The following is a 19,818-nucleotide window of genomic DNA, read 5'->3' on the forward strand; positions in this document are numbered from 1 at the left end:
GAGCACCATTCACCATTCTGTCCCAGAAAAGTAGTCACATAGTGCACACCCAGTGGTTTGAGTCTATTGTGGCACATAGCAAAAAGCTGTAACTAAGATATCTGCCATCTACCTCTACACATGCCTCTGTTTCCTGCAGCTGAATAGCTGCTCAGTGTCTCTCAGCAAGCCTTTTGTCCTTGGAGAGACAAAACACACTCTTCCAAATGTGCACCTGGAAGGGGAACAGTCTCCTCCAGTGTGACCCAGGAGATCCCCACACTGCAGAGTCTTGTGCATATCCTTCAGGTCACTCACTCCCCACAGCTCTCACTCTCTCCCTGACCACTCTCCTTGAAAATGTTTCCCTTCCTTCTGAGGCACTGCAGCTTTTCTCTCCCTAATTCACAGCTCTGAACTTCACATCTGCCACGTTCTTTCCCTCTAGTCGTGCAGGTTGTTTTCTTAATCCTGAGATAGATATCCTAGTTCAAACTGACTTGAAATTGATTTAGCTCTGTTTAAAGAATGAGGTAGGCTCAAATGCCCCCTACTAATTTGTCATCTTAACTCCTTCATATATATTTTTTATTTAAAATTTTTATTTAAATTTTAATTAGTTAACATATAAGGTAAAACTGGTTTCACATGTATAATTTAGTGATTCATTACTTACATATAACACCCAGGGCTCATCACAACAAATGCCCTCCATTATACCCATCGGTTAGCCCATCCCCATCCCCCTCCATCCCTCAACCCTCAGTTCTCTATGGTTAAGAGTCTCTGTAGATTGCTTCCCTCTCTCTATTTTTTCTGTCCCTTATTTTAATCTGTTTTGTTTAATTTCCAAATGAGTAAAATCATACAGTGTTTGTCTTTCTCTGACTGACTTATTCCACTTAGCATAATACTCTTTAGCTCCAGCCACGTCATTGCAAATGGCATGATTTCATGCTTTTTGATGACTAATATTCCACTGTGGGTGTGTGGGTGATATTCCTTATCCAATAATCATTCAATAGACAATTGGGCTTTCTCCATAGTTGGGCTATCGTTGATTATGCTGGTATAAACATAGGGCTGCATGTGCCCCTTTGAATCTGTATTTCTGTTTTTTGAAGGTTTTTCTGTTTCAAATTTTTGTTTAAATTATATTTAGTTAACATATAGTGCAATATTGATTTCAGGAGTGGAATTTTGTGATTAATTACTTACATATAAAAACCAGGGCTCATCATACCAAGTGCCCTCCTTAATACCCATCACCCATTTAGCTCATCCTAGCCCCACTTCCCTCCATCAACCCTCAATTTGTTCTCCATAGTTAAGGGTTGAGGGGGAAGGGGAAGGGGGGAAAAGAGGTGGTGGTGATGGTGGAGGGCACTTAAGGGGAAGAGCACTGGGTGTTGTATGGAAAACAATTTGACAATAAAATATTGTGGAGAAAAAAAAAGAGTCTTTTATGGTTTGTTTCCTTCACTCTTTTTTTTTTCCCATATATTCATCTGGGTTTTTTAAATTGATGTTTTTCAAAATTTATTTTTGAAAGACAGAGAGAGACAGTGCAAGCAGGGGAGGGTCAGAGAGAAAGGGAGACACAAAATCTGAAGCAGGCTCCAGGCTCTGAGCTAGCTGTCAGCACAGAGCCTGATGTGGGGCTCAAAACCACAGACCATGAGATCATGACCTGAGCTGAAGCTGGACGCTTAACCGACTGAGCCACCCAGGCACCCCGCAACTATAGGATTTTAATGGTTCCCGTCACTCATTCAGGTATTTCATCCATTTTGAATTTATTTTTATGTAGAAAAGTGGTTCAGTTTCATTCTTTTGCATGTTGCTGTCCAGTTTTCCCAGCACCATTTGTTGAAGAGAGTCTTTTTGCCAGTGCATATTCTTTTCTGCTTTTTCAAAGATTAGTTGACCATATAGTTGTGGGTCCATTTCAGGGTTTTCTATTCTGTTCCTGGGGTGCCTGGGTGGCTCAGTCAGTCAAGTGTCTGGCTTCAGCTCAGGTCATAATCTCAGTCCATGGGTTCGAGCTCCGTATCAGGCTCTGTGCTGACAGCTAGCTCAGAGCCTGGATAGAGCCTGCTTCAGATTCTGTGTCTCCCTCTCTCTCTGACCCTCCCCTGCTTGCACTGTCTCTCTCTGTCTCTCAAAAAATAAAAAAAATTAAAAATATCTATTCTATTCCCTTGATCTATGTATCTGTTTGGGAGGCAGTACCATTCTGTCTTTTTTTAAAAATAGTTTATTGTCAAATTGGTTTCCATATAACACCCAGTGCTCTTCCCCACAAGTACCCCCCTTCATGGCCATCAGCCCCCTTCCCCCCTCCCCTTCCCCCTTCAGCCCTTGGTTCATTTTCAGTATTCAATAATCTCTCATGATTTGCGTCTTTCTCTCTTCCAACCTCTCTTTCCCTCTTCCCCTCCCTGTGGTCCTCTGTTAGGTTTCTCCTGTTAGACCTATGAGTGAAAATATATGGTATCTGTCCTGTCTTGTTCAGTATAGTTTTGTTAGATAACTTGAAGTCCGGAATTAGGATGCCTTTTACTTTTCTTTTCTTTTTCAACATCATTTTGCCATGTGGGGTCATTTGTGGTTCCATATAAATTTTAAATTAATTTTTTCTACCTCTCTAAAAAATGATGGTGGTATATTGATAGAGATTCCATTAATTGTCTACACATTTACTATGTAGTTTTTCCTTTGGGTAGTATAGACACTTTAACAATACTTATTCTTCCATTACGTGAGGTTAGAATGTTTTTCCATTTCTTTATGTCCTCTTCACTGTCTTTGATGATTGCTCTGTAGTTTTCAGAGTACAAATCTTTTACCTCTTTGGTTAGGTTACCCCAGGTATCTTACAGTTTTTGGTGTAACTATAAATGGGATCAACTTCTTAGTTTCTCTTGCTGCTGTTTCATTATGGGTGTATAGAAATGCAATCTATTTCTGTACATTGATTTTGTGTTCTGCAGCTTTACTGAATTTGTGTGTCAGTTATAGAAGTTTTTGGTGGAGTCTTTTGGGTTTTTCTATTCAGAGTGTCATGTCATCTGCCAATAGTGAATTTTGACCTCTTCCTTGGTGATGGCTTACATTTTATTTCTTTTTGTTGACAGATTGCTGAATCTAGGACTTCCAGGTCTATGTTAAGTAACAGTGGTGAGAGAGGACATGCCTGTCTTTTTCCTGACCTTAGAGTTTAGTGACTTTTAACTATGTGTGTTTTGGTCTGCTATTTCCACTAGAAGCAAAGCTTTGCAGGACTCTATGGTCAGTAGACATGGTTTGTGTATGTGTTTGTGTGTGTGGGGGGGGATTCATCTGGTCTTCTGGGAATGTGCCCACTGTGCTGGTCTTTAGGCATACTTCCCTGAGACAAGCAGTGTCAGCAGTGTGCAAGTAAGCAGGACTTAGTGTAAGCAGGCAGCTTAGGTGTAGGCAGCCAAGTATTGGTGCTGTGCTATTTACTGAGGTTGATTTATGCTGAAGGGTGGGGGAGGAAAATGGCAGCAGACATCTCTTTTTTCTTTAGAGGGGTACTTGTGCTTGCCGCTCTCAGGGAGGTACTCCTGGAAGAACAAATAATTTATTCTTGTGCCTCCCAGTCATTTTTTAGATCTCTGTTTTCACTCTGCCTGTCTCTGCCTTGCTTGCTGCCTGGAGCAGCATAGTGCCCTTTGGCTTCTATCCAGCCAAGCCTGCCATTTAAGATTCCAAACTTTATAAACCTTATATGGCAGGGACTGGTACTGGCTTTCGTGGAGTAAAGTCTCCCCCTACTGGGACTAACGCAGGTTTGACCAGAAAGGGCAGTCATGCCAGAGGGCAGAGGCAGGGTATTTGGAGCAAAGCAGGCTAAACAGCCAATGTCAGATTTAGCCACATTCAGCAGATGTCTCTGTGCCTATGCTAAGGGGTGGGTAAGGGAAATGGTGCCTGAAGGCTCTTTTGTTATCAGAGAGGGGACTTTGAGAATGCCACCTTTTATGAATTCCCTCCAAAAGGCGCAAATAGTTCTCACTGTGTGCCTTCGGTGATCCTTAGATCATGCCTTCGGCTCTAGGTTTGCTTGTGTGCCTTCTTTTCTGGAGTAGGACAGTGCCCCCAGGGCTATATCCCAGCCAAACCTGAAGATCTCTAAAACTCCAGTCTTTGGGCCTTACTGACTGCAAAAACACAGAAATCAGCCCCTCTCATTTTCCCAGCCAATGGCTTTGGAGAAAAGTTCTCCTTGTGAATAACCCATGTGCTCTACTCTCTCTCACCCTTCTCTGTGTTCAGGGCTCCTTCCCCTCTGCAGCACCTGCCATCCATTTCTCCCCCCAAACCACATCTCACTTCCTACATTCCTAGATGTGGCCTTTCCTCTCCCTCTACTTATGCAGTTTGTTCTGTCAGTCCTAAGATTGATTTCTTGGATATTCAGAATGATTTGAGTGTTACCTACCTCTAATCAAGGGAGAAGGCAAGCCTAAGGTTCTCATATTATTCTGCCAACATAGCTTCCCCATAATTCCAATTATTTTAAAATGTTGTGTGCTACATAATGAACTATCATCAGGTATGTAATCAGTACCATTTTAATTCTCCTGTCATTCATGGACGTTTTTTCTTTACTGATGCTTTCCTGAAAGCTTTTGCAATTGACTACAATCCAAAGGTGCTTCTTATTAAAGAAATTGATGGAAAAGACTCTGACAAGTACTCTGGAGTATAGGTTTTTAATAACTTATAAATCATAGCACTGAACTGAATATGAATTTCCAGAATCATAATGGAAAACATAGATTCATAACTCAACACTAACTCAAGATTAAGCATAGTGCAAATTAATTACATGGGATTAAATGAACTGAGAATAATGATGCTTAACAGTTAAGCTAATCTACTCTGTGATACTGCTGCCATGGCATTGATTTGGTCTGTCTGCAATGGCCTCACATTGACACTAGCCTCACCCAGGATACCAGACTGTAGAGTCACAAATAAATATAAAGTCCTGATATGACTTCTCCAAAGGCCTTATGATAAGCATTCTTCCCTACCCCTCAGGGCTTTGTGAGCTCTTTAAATGAAACCTCTTTGAAGCTAACCAAAACCCCACTCTTTTTGAATTGACCAATTTAGCCTGAGTCTAGGGGCTCCAAATTCCTCTACCCACAAACCCTAAAAAAAAAAAAAAAAACATGAGTGTGGGCTCTGCCTTTCTTTGTCGGCACCCTGTCTTGACTTCTGGTGTGGCCCCAGGAGGTAGGCTGTGTACCTCCTCCGGGACTTGTAAGTAATACACTTCTATTTCAATCCCCTGTAGTCTCTTGCTGGACCACAGCTCACAAGCCAACATGTGGGGGCTTTACTTAACAAATATTAATTTAACAAAGTCACAAATGATGTCAGGAACATGATTAATTGAATCACACTTGAGGTCAACCATGGGAAATACCTTTTTAGCTGCAAATAGATTACAGACTGGGTTTCACAGGTGGGTAATTCTGTCTAGGAGGGGTCCCCTGCCTTCTGCCAACTAATTATACTGCTTTGTACTACAGCATACTGCCTATTCAGAGCTCTCCCAAAGTGCAAGCTCTAAAAAGTCAACCATAGTTCTCCCAAACCTCAGAGCATTACTCATTGGGGCTAGTTTGAGGTCCTGCAGATGTCTTCTGACTGTTAACACCCAAGGAATGGTGACTTTCTCCAGCAGGAGTTAGACTTTCCATGTGTTTCCAACTCTAAGCATGGACCCAGCTCTCAACTGTTCAGTAAACTGGCTAAGATTTTGACAAAGTCCCATGATGTTAATTAAGTGTGTAGACAAATGAGTGTCAACTCCTCTCCATGTGTGAGCTACAAGATAAAGGGGAAGGAAAGGAAAGGTGCAGATAAAGTTGCCTTTGGAAGTTGGGGAAGGAAACTCTCCTTCCCTGACTGCTGTTTTGTTCGAGAGGCACAAGGACTCCAATCCTAGCCCACATGATTAGGTCACCCTCACTTGAAGAATCATGGCTCCTGGGAAAGGCAAATGCAGCCAAAGCCTGTGAACCCTTTGTTGCTCTATATCATTCTGCTCTTGCACCTTATCCCCAGATTGTATGGGATACATGGGTCTCACCTCTGGCACATGTTGGTACAAGATCTAATGTCCCTATATAAGCAGCCTGGGAACCTGGTTTCTGCACTGCTTAAAACACTGGAGAAAGTTAGCAAACTCCTCACTAAATACAAATGTCCCAGAGAAGCAGCCTGTGCACTACTCAGTGCTGTTGCACACCATCATGCCAAATAGCATACTCTGTGCCAGTACCCATGATCCTGATACCATTGTGTTAGTGGAGGCTGACCCCAGCCCAGTGAGGTCTGTTGAAATCCTCTGGCAGAATGAAGAGGCTGTGTATGAGTCTGGCCATGGGGGATGTCCATGGCAAAATTTCCCAGTAACAATTTGTAAGGTCATATCATTGGGGCATAATAGATAATTAGAAACTGAAATTCAGAATTGTATACGTCTTTAGATTCAAAATAGTTGAAAAGACTTTGTATAGAAGTAGGGAGAAAAAATGGGCTGACTGGTTGTTAAGGGTGTTTAATACTGGTTCCGAACTATTACCACCCGAGATATAAGGCAACTATCTGGTATTTACAAAGATCCCAAAATGCACAACCTTTCAAAAGACCCTCAGAGCCTAAAAAATAAAATAAACAATTAAAATACCCCCAGAAACTAAGGGCCAAACTTTTGAGGGATATGGGTGACCTCAAGCATTCGCCCAGGAGGGGCTGCCCATGAATAAGTCAACCAGAACTAGAGCAGAGGCTGAAGATCTCAATACCATAATGGAGGCTTCCAGTAATGAGATGGAGTCCAAACCCAAAGGAAAAGTCCTAAATCAGAAGAAACTCTTGTGCTGCATACTTGGATTTGGCATCAATGATTTGGCATCAATCCTTATGCCATCAGTCCTTTATGGTAATAAAGGCATTAAGGCCAATGGAAAATATTAGATGAATCCTGACTCCTTTTTCATAAGATTGGCATGATCCAATGGATCTATTACTTCTTTGAACATAGCAACCTAGATGACCTGGATTTTATCTTTAAAAGTCGGCCTGTTACAGGTAATTCTTAAAAGGAACCTCCCCTGAATTATACAGCTGCAATTCTCCACTATGGTGGGAAATTCCGTAATCTTTAGGAGGCCCTGGAAGGAAGACATCCTTCCTTCCTTCCATCATGAAGGAGATGCTCATACAGACTCTCAGACTTCAGAATACCAAGGCAGCCCACAACCTCCAGGCCAGCCCTCAGGAGGTATGTTCATGTGTCACCAGGCAGAACACTTTTTGCACCCCCTGATTCCAGAGCTCCCTTGTAATCCTCATCAGGAAATAACTGTCAGGATGATTCTAAACAGGAAAACATTTTAGAACAGGCAGCTCTGCCAACTGGGGCTTTCCAGTGAGTTTATATCTGGAGCACTGATATAAGCTCCACTCTTTAAAACAAGTGATAAACTCACCACAGAGTTGAATTCCAAAGGCTCAGAGGCCTTGAGAGGTTCCTGAGGTTTCTTCTGCCCAAACAAGCCACTTTGAGCTTGGGAGCCATGGAGAACTTTACCCTAGGGACTCAGTGCCTCCCTAAAGTTTGTTTCACTTCCTGGGGACAGTCACTGAGTTATTTGGCTCATGTAGTCAATGACAATTACCAGACTTCTCTGGATGTATTAGACACAGTAATTCCAAGAAACCCTTCTAAGTTCCCCAAGGAACCTACCTACAGTGTACAAAATAGAAGGTAAAACTATAAAGAGAGAACAAATTAAGTGAATGTGTCTGTCAGCACCATATTTATAAAATAGGTGCCTCTGGTGGTAGCCCCCATGGCTCTTTCTTTTCCTGTCATAGGTATGGATACCCTCATCTAGTGGCACATCTGGTGAAATAAACTTTAATTTCTGGCCTTTCTCATGAGAGCTAACAAATAGAACCTACCTAATTAATGTCTTTGGTAAAAAAAAGTAAACACAGGGGCACCTGGGTGGCTCAGTCAGTTAAGAATCTGGCTTCAGCTCAGGTCATGATCTCACGGTTTGTGGGTTCAAGCCCCGTGTCGGGCTCTGTGCTGACAGCTAGCTCAGATCCTGGAGCCTGTTTCAGATTCTGTATCTCCCTCTCTCTCTGACCCTCCCCTGCTCACACTGTCTCTCTCTGTCTCTCAAAAATAAATAAAAAACATTAAAAAAAACAGTAAATACAACAATAACTGCCTTCAGCCTATAATGAGAGATATGCATGAGATTGAGGTCATTAGCCCCACCATCTTATCCTTTAATAGCTGCATCTGACCAGTCTTAAAAGGGGAGGCAGGGAGGGGGTGATGGTCATGGTGGGGGGCACTTGTGGGGAGAAGCACTGGGTGTTATATGGAAACCAATTTGACAATAAACTATTATTAAAAAAATTTAAAAAAATTGGTCACCAGGGGTGCCTGGGTTAAGTGTCAGACTTCAGCTCAGGTCATTATCTAAAGGGCCCTGAGTTCTACTCCTATGTCGGGCTCTGTGCTGACAGCTCAGTCTGAAACTTGCTTCGGATTCCATGTCTCCCTCTCTTTCTCAGCCCCTCCCCTGTTTCCTCCCTCTCTCTCTGTCTCTCTCAAAAATAAACATTAAAAAACCCTGGCCACCAATTAATGAAGATGAACAATTGACTATCAAAATGTAAATGTGTAAGTTTTTGCCATCAGAGCTCTCATTTCCAATATGATAGAGATGATAGATGTCATTAAAATATCTCAGGGCCTCTACTTTGCTGTCATATTTCTAGTCATCGTGTTTTACTTACAGCCTCAATTTGTTTTTAGTTTCAAGGGCACCCCATATACCTTAACTTGGCTACCCATGGATTATCTAAAGAGCCCTGCCACCACACAACCTGTGCAGACAAGATCTAAATTTACTCAAATTAACTCACGGTCACATTTGACATTATATAGATGACACTGTATTGTGGCGTCCTTCTGAGGATGTCATGCAGGAAGATTTACACCTAGTAACAACTTACTGTCCCATATAGGATACAAGGACCAGTGACTTCTGTCAGGTTTCTTGGCATAGTATGATCAGCTCAGGGCTAAGTAATTAGTCTCACTGCAAGATATCAATTCCTCACAATCAAGTTTCCCATACAGTACAGCAGGTACTGCATATATTAGGCTTCTTTACCTTTTGGAGGAAACACATTCTAAACTTATGTATTCTAGTTAAGCCTACTTATGGGTTTATACACAAATCATCTTCTTTTTTCCCCTGGGGAGAATCTTAACAAACTGCTTTGTGGCTGGCCCAGTGACCCTTATGGAAGCCCCTCAGATTTCTAAGTTGAAACACTGGACACTTCTGATTCTGCCTCACAGACTTCTTGACTAAGCACTGCTCTACCTGGCTGCCCCTGAGTTTCTGAACCAAATGTCTTCTCCAAAGAGCAGCCTGGCACATACCACTAGAATGCCAAATTTTGGCAGCCTGCTAAGTCCATTTGGAAAAAGAGGTATTAATGGGCTCACAGCCTGTGCTGCTTTGCACACAAGTCTCCTTTGTACCTTGGTTCAGGGTTTCAACCCAGAAGAGGCTTGGCATAGCCACTGAGGCTTCACTGTTAAAATGGAACTAATAATTTCAGGAAAGAGCTAAACGTTTCAGGGTTTCAGGGTCTTTCAGATTATAGGAGAATGTGGCTTCCCTTATTCTCAACCCATTGCTACTGACATGTAGGTGCAGCTAATGGCACCTCCATGTCCAGCCTCTCAGCATTTGGGGGGGGAGGGGGGTGCTTGGGGCCAATGGTCTGACATGGAAAAGGAGGTTTTTTTAATGTTTATTTGTTCATTTGTTTTTTTAATGTTTATCTTAGAAAGAGAAAGAGGAGAGAAGAGAGAGAGAGAGAGAGAGAGAGAGAGAGAGAGAGAGAGAGAGAGAGAATGAGAATGAGCAGGGGAGGAGGAAAGAGAGAGGGAGACACAGAATCAGAAGCAGGCTCCAGGCTCTGAGCTGTCAGCATGGATCCTGATGTGGGGCTCGAACTCACAAGCAGTGAGATCATGACCTGAGCTGAAGTTGGACACTTAATCAACTGAGCCACCCAGGTGCCCTAATGTTTACTTATTTTTGAGAGAGAGAGTGAGAGACGATGAGGAGCAAAGAGAGAGGGAGACAGAGAATCCAAAGCAGGCTCCAGCATCTAAGCTGTCAGCACAAAGCCTAACATAGGGCTTGAATCCACAAATCATGACATCATGACCTGAGCCAAAGTCAGACTCTTGACTGACTGAGCCACCCAGGTGCCCCTGAAAATGAGTTATTCTTGATGATGGCCCTGCTAGTGGGACTCTCCTGGCTTTGCCCAACTAGGAGAATTGGTGGCAGTATGACTGGCTCTACAAAAGTTCATAAAAATGAGACTCCTGAGGACACACATTTTTACTGACTTCTGGGAAGTAGCAAATGGGCTCGGTCTAGTTGGAACAATGGAAAAAGGATAATTTCATGATTCAGGGAAAACCTTTCTGGGGTGCCTTCATTTGGGAAAAAAATACAACTCCACACATGCCAATTGTGGTCACTCATGTCTCTGCATACATATGACAACAAATACCAGAAGCACATTATAACATTGCAGATTGCTTATTCAAATTATATACATGTTCCTAGGACACACATGGCCCAATTCCCAGAGTACTAGACACAACTATTTCTCCAGAGATGCCATGCCCACTAGCAGAAATGAGCCCATATTACATCAGGCCATAGGGAAACAACAGCACTCACAGGGCACACAGGTTTGCACCCCCTTCACCCAGACTCTAGCCAAAGTTGTGTTCAATAATCACCCACTTTGTTCCCAAACAAAAGTTTGGAAGGTTCCCAGTCAGGGACAAGTTGCCCAGGGCAACGTACCTTATTCTAGATGGCAAATTGATTTTATCAGTCCACTGCTGCCCTCTGCTGGAATTAGTAGGTATGCAACCACTATCATCAATGCCGTCACTGAATTCCAGCAGGAAGCTTTCTCCAGAAATACTATTTCTCATCATGTAATCTCTTTTTTTTTAAGTTTTATTTATTTTGATATATATGTAGAGAGCACACAAGTGGGTGAGGGACAGAGAGAGAGAGAGAGAGAGATAATTCCAAACAAGCTCTGAACTGACAGTATGTAACCCGACACAGATCTTAAACTCACCCCATTGAGATCATGACATGAGCAGACATCAAGAATCAGAGGCTTAACAGACTTCACCACCCAGTCACCCCTCATCATGTAATTTCATTCTTAACCAGATATGTGCTGATCCCCTTTGGCTCACCAGATATTATAGATTCAGATTAAGGTACCCATTTCACTTCCCAAGCAGCTTAGTCAAGGGCCCTAGAAAATGGCAACTTATGGAGTTTCCACCTAACTTATCAGGCCCAAGTAACTAGCCTTATAGAGAGGCACAATGGTTTACTCAAAGACATGTTCCTCAAGCTTTTAAACAATAAGTGGTTCCCCAAATGGACAGAAATTTTGTCCCAATACTGCTTAACTCCTGACTACCCCCACACAAACTACCAGTCTTCAAATACTTCCCTGCTGGTATTTATAGTGAAGCCCTATTCCTCTGACCTTAAAGAGGAAGCCATTCACATCTGCTCACCAAGCGCATGTTTCCCTTATCATTTTGATTTATCATCTCAATATCTTCCACATATTGGGGACCCTATTGAGGGCATATTGTGCAATATGACCCCCTTATAATAAGGAGCCCAAGAAAGGAACCCCTGCAAAATTGCTTAGAGATCATGATTTTTATACAGATTTACTTGGTCCATATATGATGTCTCAGTACCAGCAGTGAAGTTAATATCAATAACTCTGCCTCATTATCTGGGTCATAAGATATGGTTAATTAAACCAAGTTTGTCAAAAGTTTTATAGGATATTGAAATTTTATCTTCATGACCCACTAATGGAACTGTGTGAATCTCAAAAGAAAAGAGGCCCTCTACCTAGTGGATACCAATCACATTAGGAAATGAAATCCACAGAGGAACCCTGGAATCCGGTGGCAGTCAGAGGCGGTCCGGATCTACTATAAACACCTCAGAGAAGGAGGTGAAGAATCTCTTGATCCAAACAACCAGAATCTGCCTTTGTTCAGCATCCAGATTTTTTGTCCCAGAGGCCACTGCAAGGTAGTCAAATGCATGTATGCTCTTTTGTTGTGGTAGCCACTCTTACAGTGTAAATCTTGGATAATAGGGTTTCTAGGAGACCACTTGGGCCTAACCCTGTCCCAGGAGATGTGTTCGAATAAAATCAGCCAGGTGCACTTCTGCACCACAGATGGCTAAGCACAAGGTGCTAGCAGGCCCTGTTAGGAGCTCACTTTTATCTACATTAAATGGTTCTGGTGGAAGCAATGCTCAAATGAGTCACTCCTTCCTTATTCTACACCTGAAACTACATCCTGGCTAAGTGGTCCTCACTATGTTACCAAATGCTTTCCATCTAGATGGCAGGTTTGTACTCTAATTATCTCACTGTACTTTAATGGACAATCTGAGTGTAACACGGCCATTCATAAAATGTCTCTACGGTGAGCCATCAGTGTGCAAAATATCTATAAGCATTGTGGATTGAGTCCCCACAAAGCTCAGTTGCAAGCAACACCTGCTCCTTTGCAAGGTGTACCCCTGATAATCTGATTGAGATCACTGAGATCTGCTCAACTGGTTGTTTATCTTATACTTGTGGTTCCATTCTGAGCCAGGCCTCTAGCAAACATTCAGAATTAAACACCATTCACTCTTAGGTCTTTATAGGTCTTCATAGGTTTCTACTTAGGAAGATCTCCACCTAGGAAGTCCACCTTTCCTCAGGCTGGCCTCTCTCACTGCTGAACATGTTAACTCTTCAGACAATGTTGTCCTGGCTCAAGTGAGTGAAAAAGATGATACACCCCAACCTCACTGGACATTAGAATTTCCCCCCTCAGATTGTTTCTGCACCAGGAGGGAAATTACTGTCAACTTTGAGACCAAATGACAAAAGTGGCTCCAGTTGACCAGTTCTGGTAACCCTATAGAGTCCTATTTTTCTAAAATATCTAACTGTTGCATAAACATTACGTCCCTCAAAATGGTTGCTAAACTGTGAGTAATTTCCCTGCTGACTTCTTGGCAGCATTAAAAATCACTTCACCTTTACTGCAAGATGAACAATGTATTCTAACCTCTACTAGCCATAATAAGATACTTCCTTATAACATCCTTAGCTTGACCTTCCTACATATTATGGTCAGGGACCTCTTGCTACAGTGTTTGCTGTTCAGAGTGCTAGATTCTAGATTACAGCTTTTCTTTTAAAATAATAGTTTATTGTTAAATTGGTTTCCATATAACACCCAGTGCTTCTCCCCACAAGTGCCCCTCACCATGACCATCACCCCCCCTCCCTCCCCCTCCCCTTCAGTCCATGGTTCGTCTTCAGTATTCAGTAGTCTCCCTTGATCTGTGTCCCTCACTCTTCTCCGCTCTCTTTCCCCCTTCCTCTCCCCATGGTCCCCTGCCAGGTCTCTCCTGTTATACCTATGAATGCAAACATATGGTATCTATCGTTCTCTGCCTGACTTATTCCGCTTAGCATGACACCCTCAAGGTCTATCCACATTCCTACAAATGGCCATATGTCATTCTTTCTCATTGCCATATAGTACTCCATTGTATATATATACCACATCTTCTTGATCCACTCATCAGGTGATGGATATTTAGGCTCTTTCCATGATTTGGCTATTGTAGAAAGTGCCGCTATGAACATTGGGGTACATGTGTCACTATGCCTCAGCACCTCTTTATCCCTTGGGTAAATCCCTAGCACACCACTGCTGGGTCATAGGGGAGTTCTATCAATAGTTTTTTGAGGAGTCTCCACACTGTTTTCCAGAGCGGCTGCACCAGTTTACATTCCCACCAACAGTGTAGGAGGGTGCCCATCTCTCCACACCCTCGCCAGCATCTATAGTCTTTTGATTTGTTCATTTTAGCGACTCTGTCCGGTGTGAGGTTAGATTACAGCTTTTATCTTCTGGCCTCTGTATCCATGACAGACTCTCTCCCTCATTATTTCCACCACCGCTGCCAGTACCATCTTCATACCCAAAAGTGCCATCTCCACTTTTTTCCACATCTTATCCATAAGTCTTTCCCTGTTGTATACCATAACCCTGCCTCACACCACAGGCAAGTAGGCCAGATTGGACGTGGAAAATATATTAATACAGACCTGTGAGATAGCAGCCTAGACCTTACAAGTAAAATTATGTTGATTCTGTTCCTATGCAGTGCCAGACCTACAGCCCCATGTCACTGTCTGTTCCATTGCTCTTAGTGACGACCCCATATGCACCCCAAGCCTCATTTAGATTAGACCAAATCTCTATTCTATACTCCAGAAGAAGGACACCTGTGGGTAAGCATAAAACTAACCACCCATGGAGGCATTTTCTACCAACTATAATTGAGTACAAAGACTTGACCTCACTATGTATGCTCACTGACTCTTACTGGTAAACAATGCCCTATTTGATTCTATTGGGGACCTGACTCAAGAGGAAAAGAGCAAGCACACATAACCCTATTCACAAGATGTCCACAGGGATGACCCTTATTATACGATTTTATGATTCTCACCATCCATTACCCTCCTGTTACCTCACTCTGCAAATATTTTATGCCCATTCAAAAAAGGGATTTTTAAAAACCTTTTGCTATTGGCACTGGCCATCATCGCTGAACAGGCAATCATAGGAACAAGTGCCACCATCATAGCCAAATAAGATAAAATATTAAAAGTCATTCAGAAATGATCAGCCACTGTAAACAACCACATGCAGGCACTACACTATACTCTGAGCCTGACACAGCAACAGCATAACTCACTAGCACAGATGGTGATGGATAAGTGCCTGTTGTTTGATTTCCTATTGAATGGGATGAAATCCACTCTTTATATAGTCTCTGTTGCTGCATATACATGAACAATTCAAGACAGATACAGGCTAGTCTCCAGAAAATATCTCAAAATATAGAGGTCATGCATAAGATACCTAAAATACATCAACAATTTGTTGGGGACACTCTCTGAGGTCCCCAAGTTGTTCTCATGGCTTTTGCCATCCATCTGGTGGAAATGCTGAGAATGAGATTTCAAATATTAGTGAGTCTATTCATCAGAGACTTCATTATTATTACGTTGGTCAATTGCACTTTAGAATGGTTTAAGAAAACAATGTATTATATCTTTTAACTCATCTGCTATACAAGGTTGCTATCCCTGATGTCAAGGCATTACAGGGTAGACTGTAAAGGGTTTACTTTAGCTAATCCATGGTATTGATGCCTCAGCATCCATTTTGTGGCCTGGAGTGTTGTGAGCTGACACCATCCCCTCTCATGCAAGCATGTGCCTTACTTAACTGCCTGTAGAGTCACAAGTAAATTTAAGTTCTTATATAACTCTACCAACAGCTCTTGTAATAAATAGTCTCCTTTGCCTTGGCTTTCTCCTTTTGTAGTTCTCAGAAGTCCTCTGGGAAGCTTACTAAAACCCTGCCTTTTTTGTGTATTTGAATTGACTAATTCAGCCATAGCCCAGAACACCAAGGACCCTAATAAAATGATGAGACCCAGATCTTGCTATTTTCTCTCTCTGCCAGCCTCAACCTCCCCACAACATCGTTGGGGTATGCTGTGTGGAACTCCTCCAGGACCCATGAGTAATAAGCTTTTATATTTTTGCTTTTTTCATGGTCTTTTGTTAAACTGTGCATCACCATCAGATACCTCAGGGTTCTATTTGACTATTGCTGTATTAACAAAATCATAGCAATGATTATAATTTTTAAATAAATTTTTGCTTGAAATATTGGTAATTCTTTAATATTTTGCTTTTTAGATTTAAGGAAACATTTTCTCTTTTAAGCTATCTACATCTTACAGCAATGTTATAGATCACATCTTTGTAAGCAAAACTTGAATCATGTATCTTTTTCTTCTTGACCACATCATAATTCATAAATGCTTATTAAATATTCTTATTTCTGTGGTAATACACATATTGTGTAAGTTCAATAATTGTCTTCCAGAGTGCCTGCGTGGCTCAGTCAGTTAAGTGTCTGTCTTCAGCTTAGGTCATGATATCATGGTTTGTGGGTTTGAGCCCTGAACTGGGCTCTGTGCTGACAGCTTAGAGACTGAAGCCTGTTTTGGGTTCTGTGTCTCCCTCTCTCTCTGCTCCTCCCCTTCTCACATTCTCTCTCTCTCTCTCTCTCTCTCTCTCTCTCTCTCTCTCTCAAAAATAAATAAACATAACAAAATTATTTGCTTTCCTTATATCAGGCACAACTGGAAATATTTGTTATTTCCCAAGGCGTTGACTAGAATGTCATATTTCTTAATAGTTTATTGCCAAGTTGGTTTCCATATAACACCCAGTGCTGTTCGCCACAAGTGCCCCCCTCCATGATCATCACTCCCGTTCCCCTTTCCTCCTCTCTCATCAGCCCTCATTTGATTTCAGCATTCAAGAGTCTCTCATAATTTGCCTCTCTCCCTTCCCCTAACTTTCTTTCCCCCACTTCCCCTTCTCATGGTCCTAGAGGAGAAAGTAGGAAACAGCCTCATTGACCTCAATCGCAGCAATTTCCTATTCAACACATCCCCAAAGGCAAGAGAATCAAGAACAAAAATGAACTATTGGGACCTCATCAAGAATGTCATATTTAAGTATATGGGCAGGAAATCAGATATTATCAGACAGCTTTAAAAAACTAAGACTGAACTTATGGAGACAATGCTTACAAAGCCCCTTGGAAAACCTGCATGCTACATGGCTTACAGAGTTCCTAGCTATACAGGGGAGTGAGGAAGATCACTTCCAGACAGGCCCAGGAAACACAATATATTGGGGACCTCCAGGTGAAAGTGATTCACCCATATTTATAAGCACCAAAAGTGAAACCTAATGGTGAGTTCTTGACTTGGCTCTCTGACTGCTCAGGCTTTTAAGTGTCTAATCTGAGATTCCTAATGAAAAGTTCCAGGATATCAAACTGCAAAAGATCTCTGTGGTTAATTACCATTCTTATTGCATTTATATAAGTAATCAGGCCAGACCTAGTGAAACTGAATCAAAAGAGGAGTGACTGTAGAGAGAAGTTCTTAGTTTAAATAGAAAACTGCAGCATACTCTTATGTGTGCTCAATTCTAGTTTCCTCAAATATTTTATTACAGTTCTCCAAATTAACATTTCCAGTTTTTCTCCCACCCTTCTGATATGCCTTCACTGAGGATTACAACTGCCCCTTTCGACATGACCTACAATCTGAGCTGTATAACTTAATATAAACTTCAAATAAATCACCACAACAGATCATGTATGAGAGACTTTCATGACTACTGCAGGGTGGGCCCCTCATAAAGTTCACTGGAATACCAGATGCCATCGCCACAGACATTCAGACTACAAACCAGGAAATTCATCAAATTGCCACTGCTGTTCTTACTCCATCATCTAAATATCCTTCAAGTTTAATGTATATAAATCTTTCAACTGGCTGCCCTCTGGACTCATAAATAGGGTTTCTGACCATTAATTGTTGTGGGGTTTTTCCCTTCTGTCATTTGTTAAATGACTGACTTCTTGCACCATCCAGCAAATATGCTTTACATATTCTGAAATAGGGGCAAGATCAAAAATTTATAAAGAACAGAATATGCTATGAACGGATCTCATACATAGTAAGCCTTTATATACATGGAAGTGTGATGTATCTCTCTTTAAATGTAAAAAATGGAGACAAAAAAGGCTTTAAACAAGTTTTTGCAAGTTTTCTCTTGCTGAGTCCAGCCAAGAGAATTTGTAAGATAGAGCCTCATGTATGGGTCTATTTGCTGGACTGGAATTTGAAAAAAGAAAAAAATAAGTTGTTGAGAACATTGTGTTTTTCAGTTAAACTGGCTATCTGGAACCTATCAGAAATATAACATTTCTTTTGAATATATTTAATGTTTATTTATTTTTGAGAGAGAGAGAGATAGAACATGAGTGGGGGAGGGGCAGGGAGAGAGCAAGACATAGAATCTGAAGCAGGCTCCAGGCTGTGAGCTGTCAGTACAGAGCCTGACATGGGGCTCAAACCCATGAACCTCAAGATGATGACCTGAGCTGAAGTCAGATGCTTTACTGACTGAGCCACCCAGATGCACCATCTATTTAATTTTTCCAAGGGCCCAGGATTTTGTATTCTGAAGTATATGTATGTCCTTTGTCACTGTTATGGGCTAAATGTTTGTGTTCCCCCCAAATTCCCATGTTGAAGCACTTAACTCCCCAGTGTGATAGTTTCTGGAACCGATAGTAGCAGGATGATATACTGGAATTTGGTAGATAATTAATTAGGTTTAGATAAGGTCATGAGAGTGGGAACCTCAGAATGGAATTATTGCTTTTATAAACAGAGAAAAAGAGACATGATAGGACTCTTCTCCATGTGCAAGAACTGAGAGAATACTATGTCAGCACCTAATGAGAAGGCCGTCTGCAAGTCAGTAAGCAGGCTCTTACCAGATACTAAATCAGGTAGTGACGTGGTCTTGGACTCCTCAGCCTACAGAACTATGAAAAATAAATGTCTGTTTTTTAACTCAGTCTATGGTATTTTGTTATGGCAGCCGGAACTAAGGCAGTAACTATCATTCCAAAGGGCATAAGAAGTGTCCCAGTGAGGCCTTGAACCATGGCCTTAGTACATGTAAAGACATGTGTGACCTTGATTTATATTTTGCTTATCTGTGAGGCAAGAGAGTCCCAGAGTATTTTTTGGTTTGTTTTTTGGTTTTAGGTTTTTTTTTCTTTTCTCTTTTCTCTTTTCTTTCTTTTCTTTTTCATTTCCTTTCCTTTCTTTTTCTTTCCTTTCCCTATTTTTTTCATTAGGCTTCATGTCTAGCACAGATCCCAATGTGGGGCCTGAAATCATGACCCTGAGATCAAGACCTGAACTGAGATCAAGAGTCAGATGCTTAACCAACTGAGTTACTCACGCACACTTTGTGGTTTTCTTTTTTAACCTTGAAGAGAACAACTCTTCTACAATGGCCCGCCAATTTATAATAAATATGAAGATGGAGTCATTAGGCAGCCAGAGCATCCAGTGCTGAGATAACTGCCTAATGTTTGGCCCAGCGTGTTAACCTTCAGTTCTCAACTTTTATCAAGGACATCCTAGCTAAGTGATGGAAAGCAGCAACATCCTACAGAGTTCCATCATTTTTATAATGATCAGCAGTGTGGTATGCATCATCTATGAATTCCCATTGCTGTTCACTAAGTTAACCCTGTGGGGCTCTCTCTGTAGCCAAGGAACCTATGGGAGAGAAACTCCTGCTCCAGAACCATGGCATTTTTAAGGAATCGAGGCCAAAGTAGGTTACTCCCTCCTGCAGGTGTAGTATTCCTTAGGTCTCAGGTTTGGCACTATTAAGGAGGTTTTGATAGCTGTGCTGATCTGTAGAGAATCATTTCCATGACCAAAACATGAGCCAGAGCAAGGATCAGACTCAGATCTCCTGACTATAAAGCACAGCATTCCTTGACAGCTGAATCCCCAGGCCTCTTGAGTAGGCCTTGCAGGAATGCAGAACCAAGGTACTTACCAAAGGATGGACTCAACTAAAAAGACAGCTAAGAACTGGACCAAACTAGTCTGTGTAAAT

The sequence above is a fragment of the Suricata suricatta genome, chromosome 9 (genome assembly GCF_006229205.1).
Source record: "Suricata suricatta isolate VVHF042 chromosome 9, meerkat_22Aug2017_6uvM2_HiC, whole genome shotgun sequence".
NCBI classification, from domain to species: domain Eukaryota; kingdom Metazoa; phylum Chordata; class Mammalia; order Carnivora; family Herpestidae; genus Suricata; species Suricata suricatta.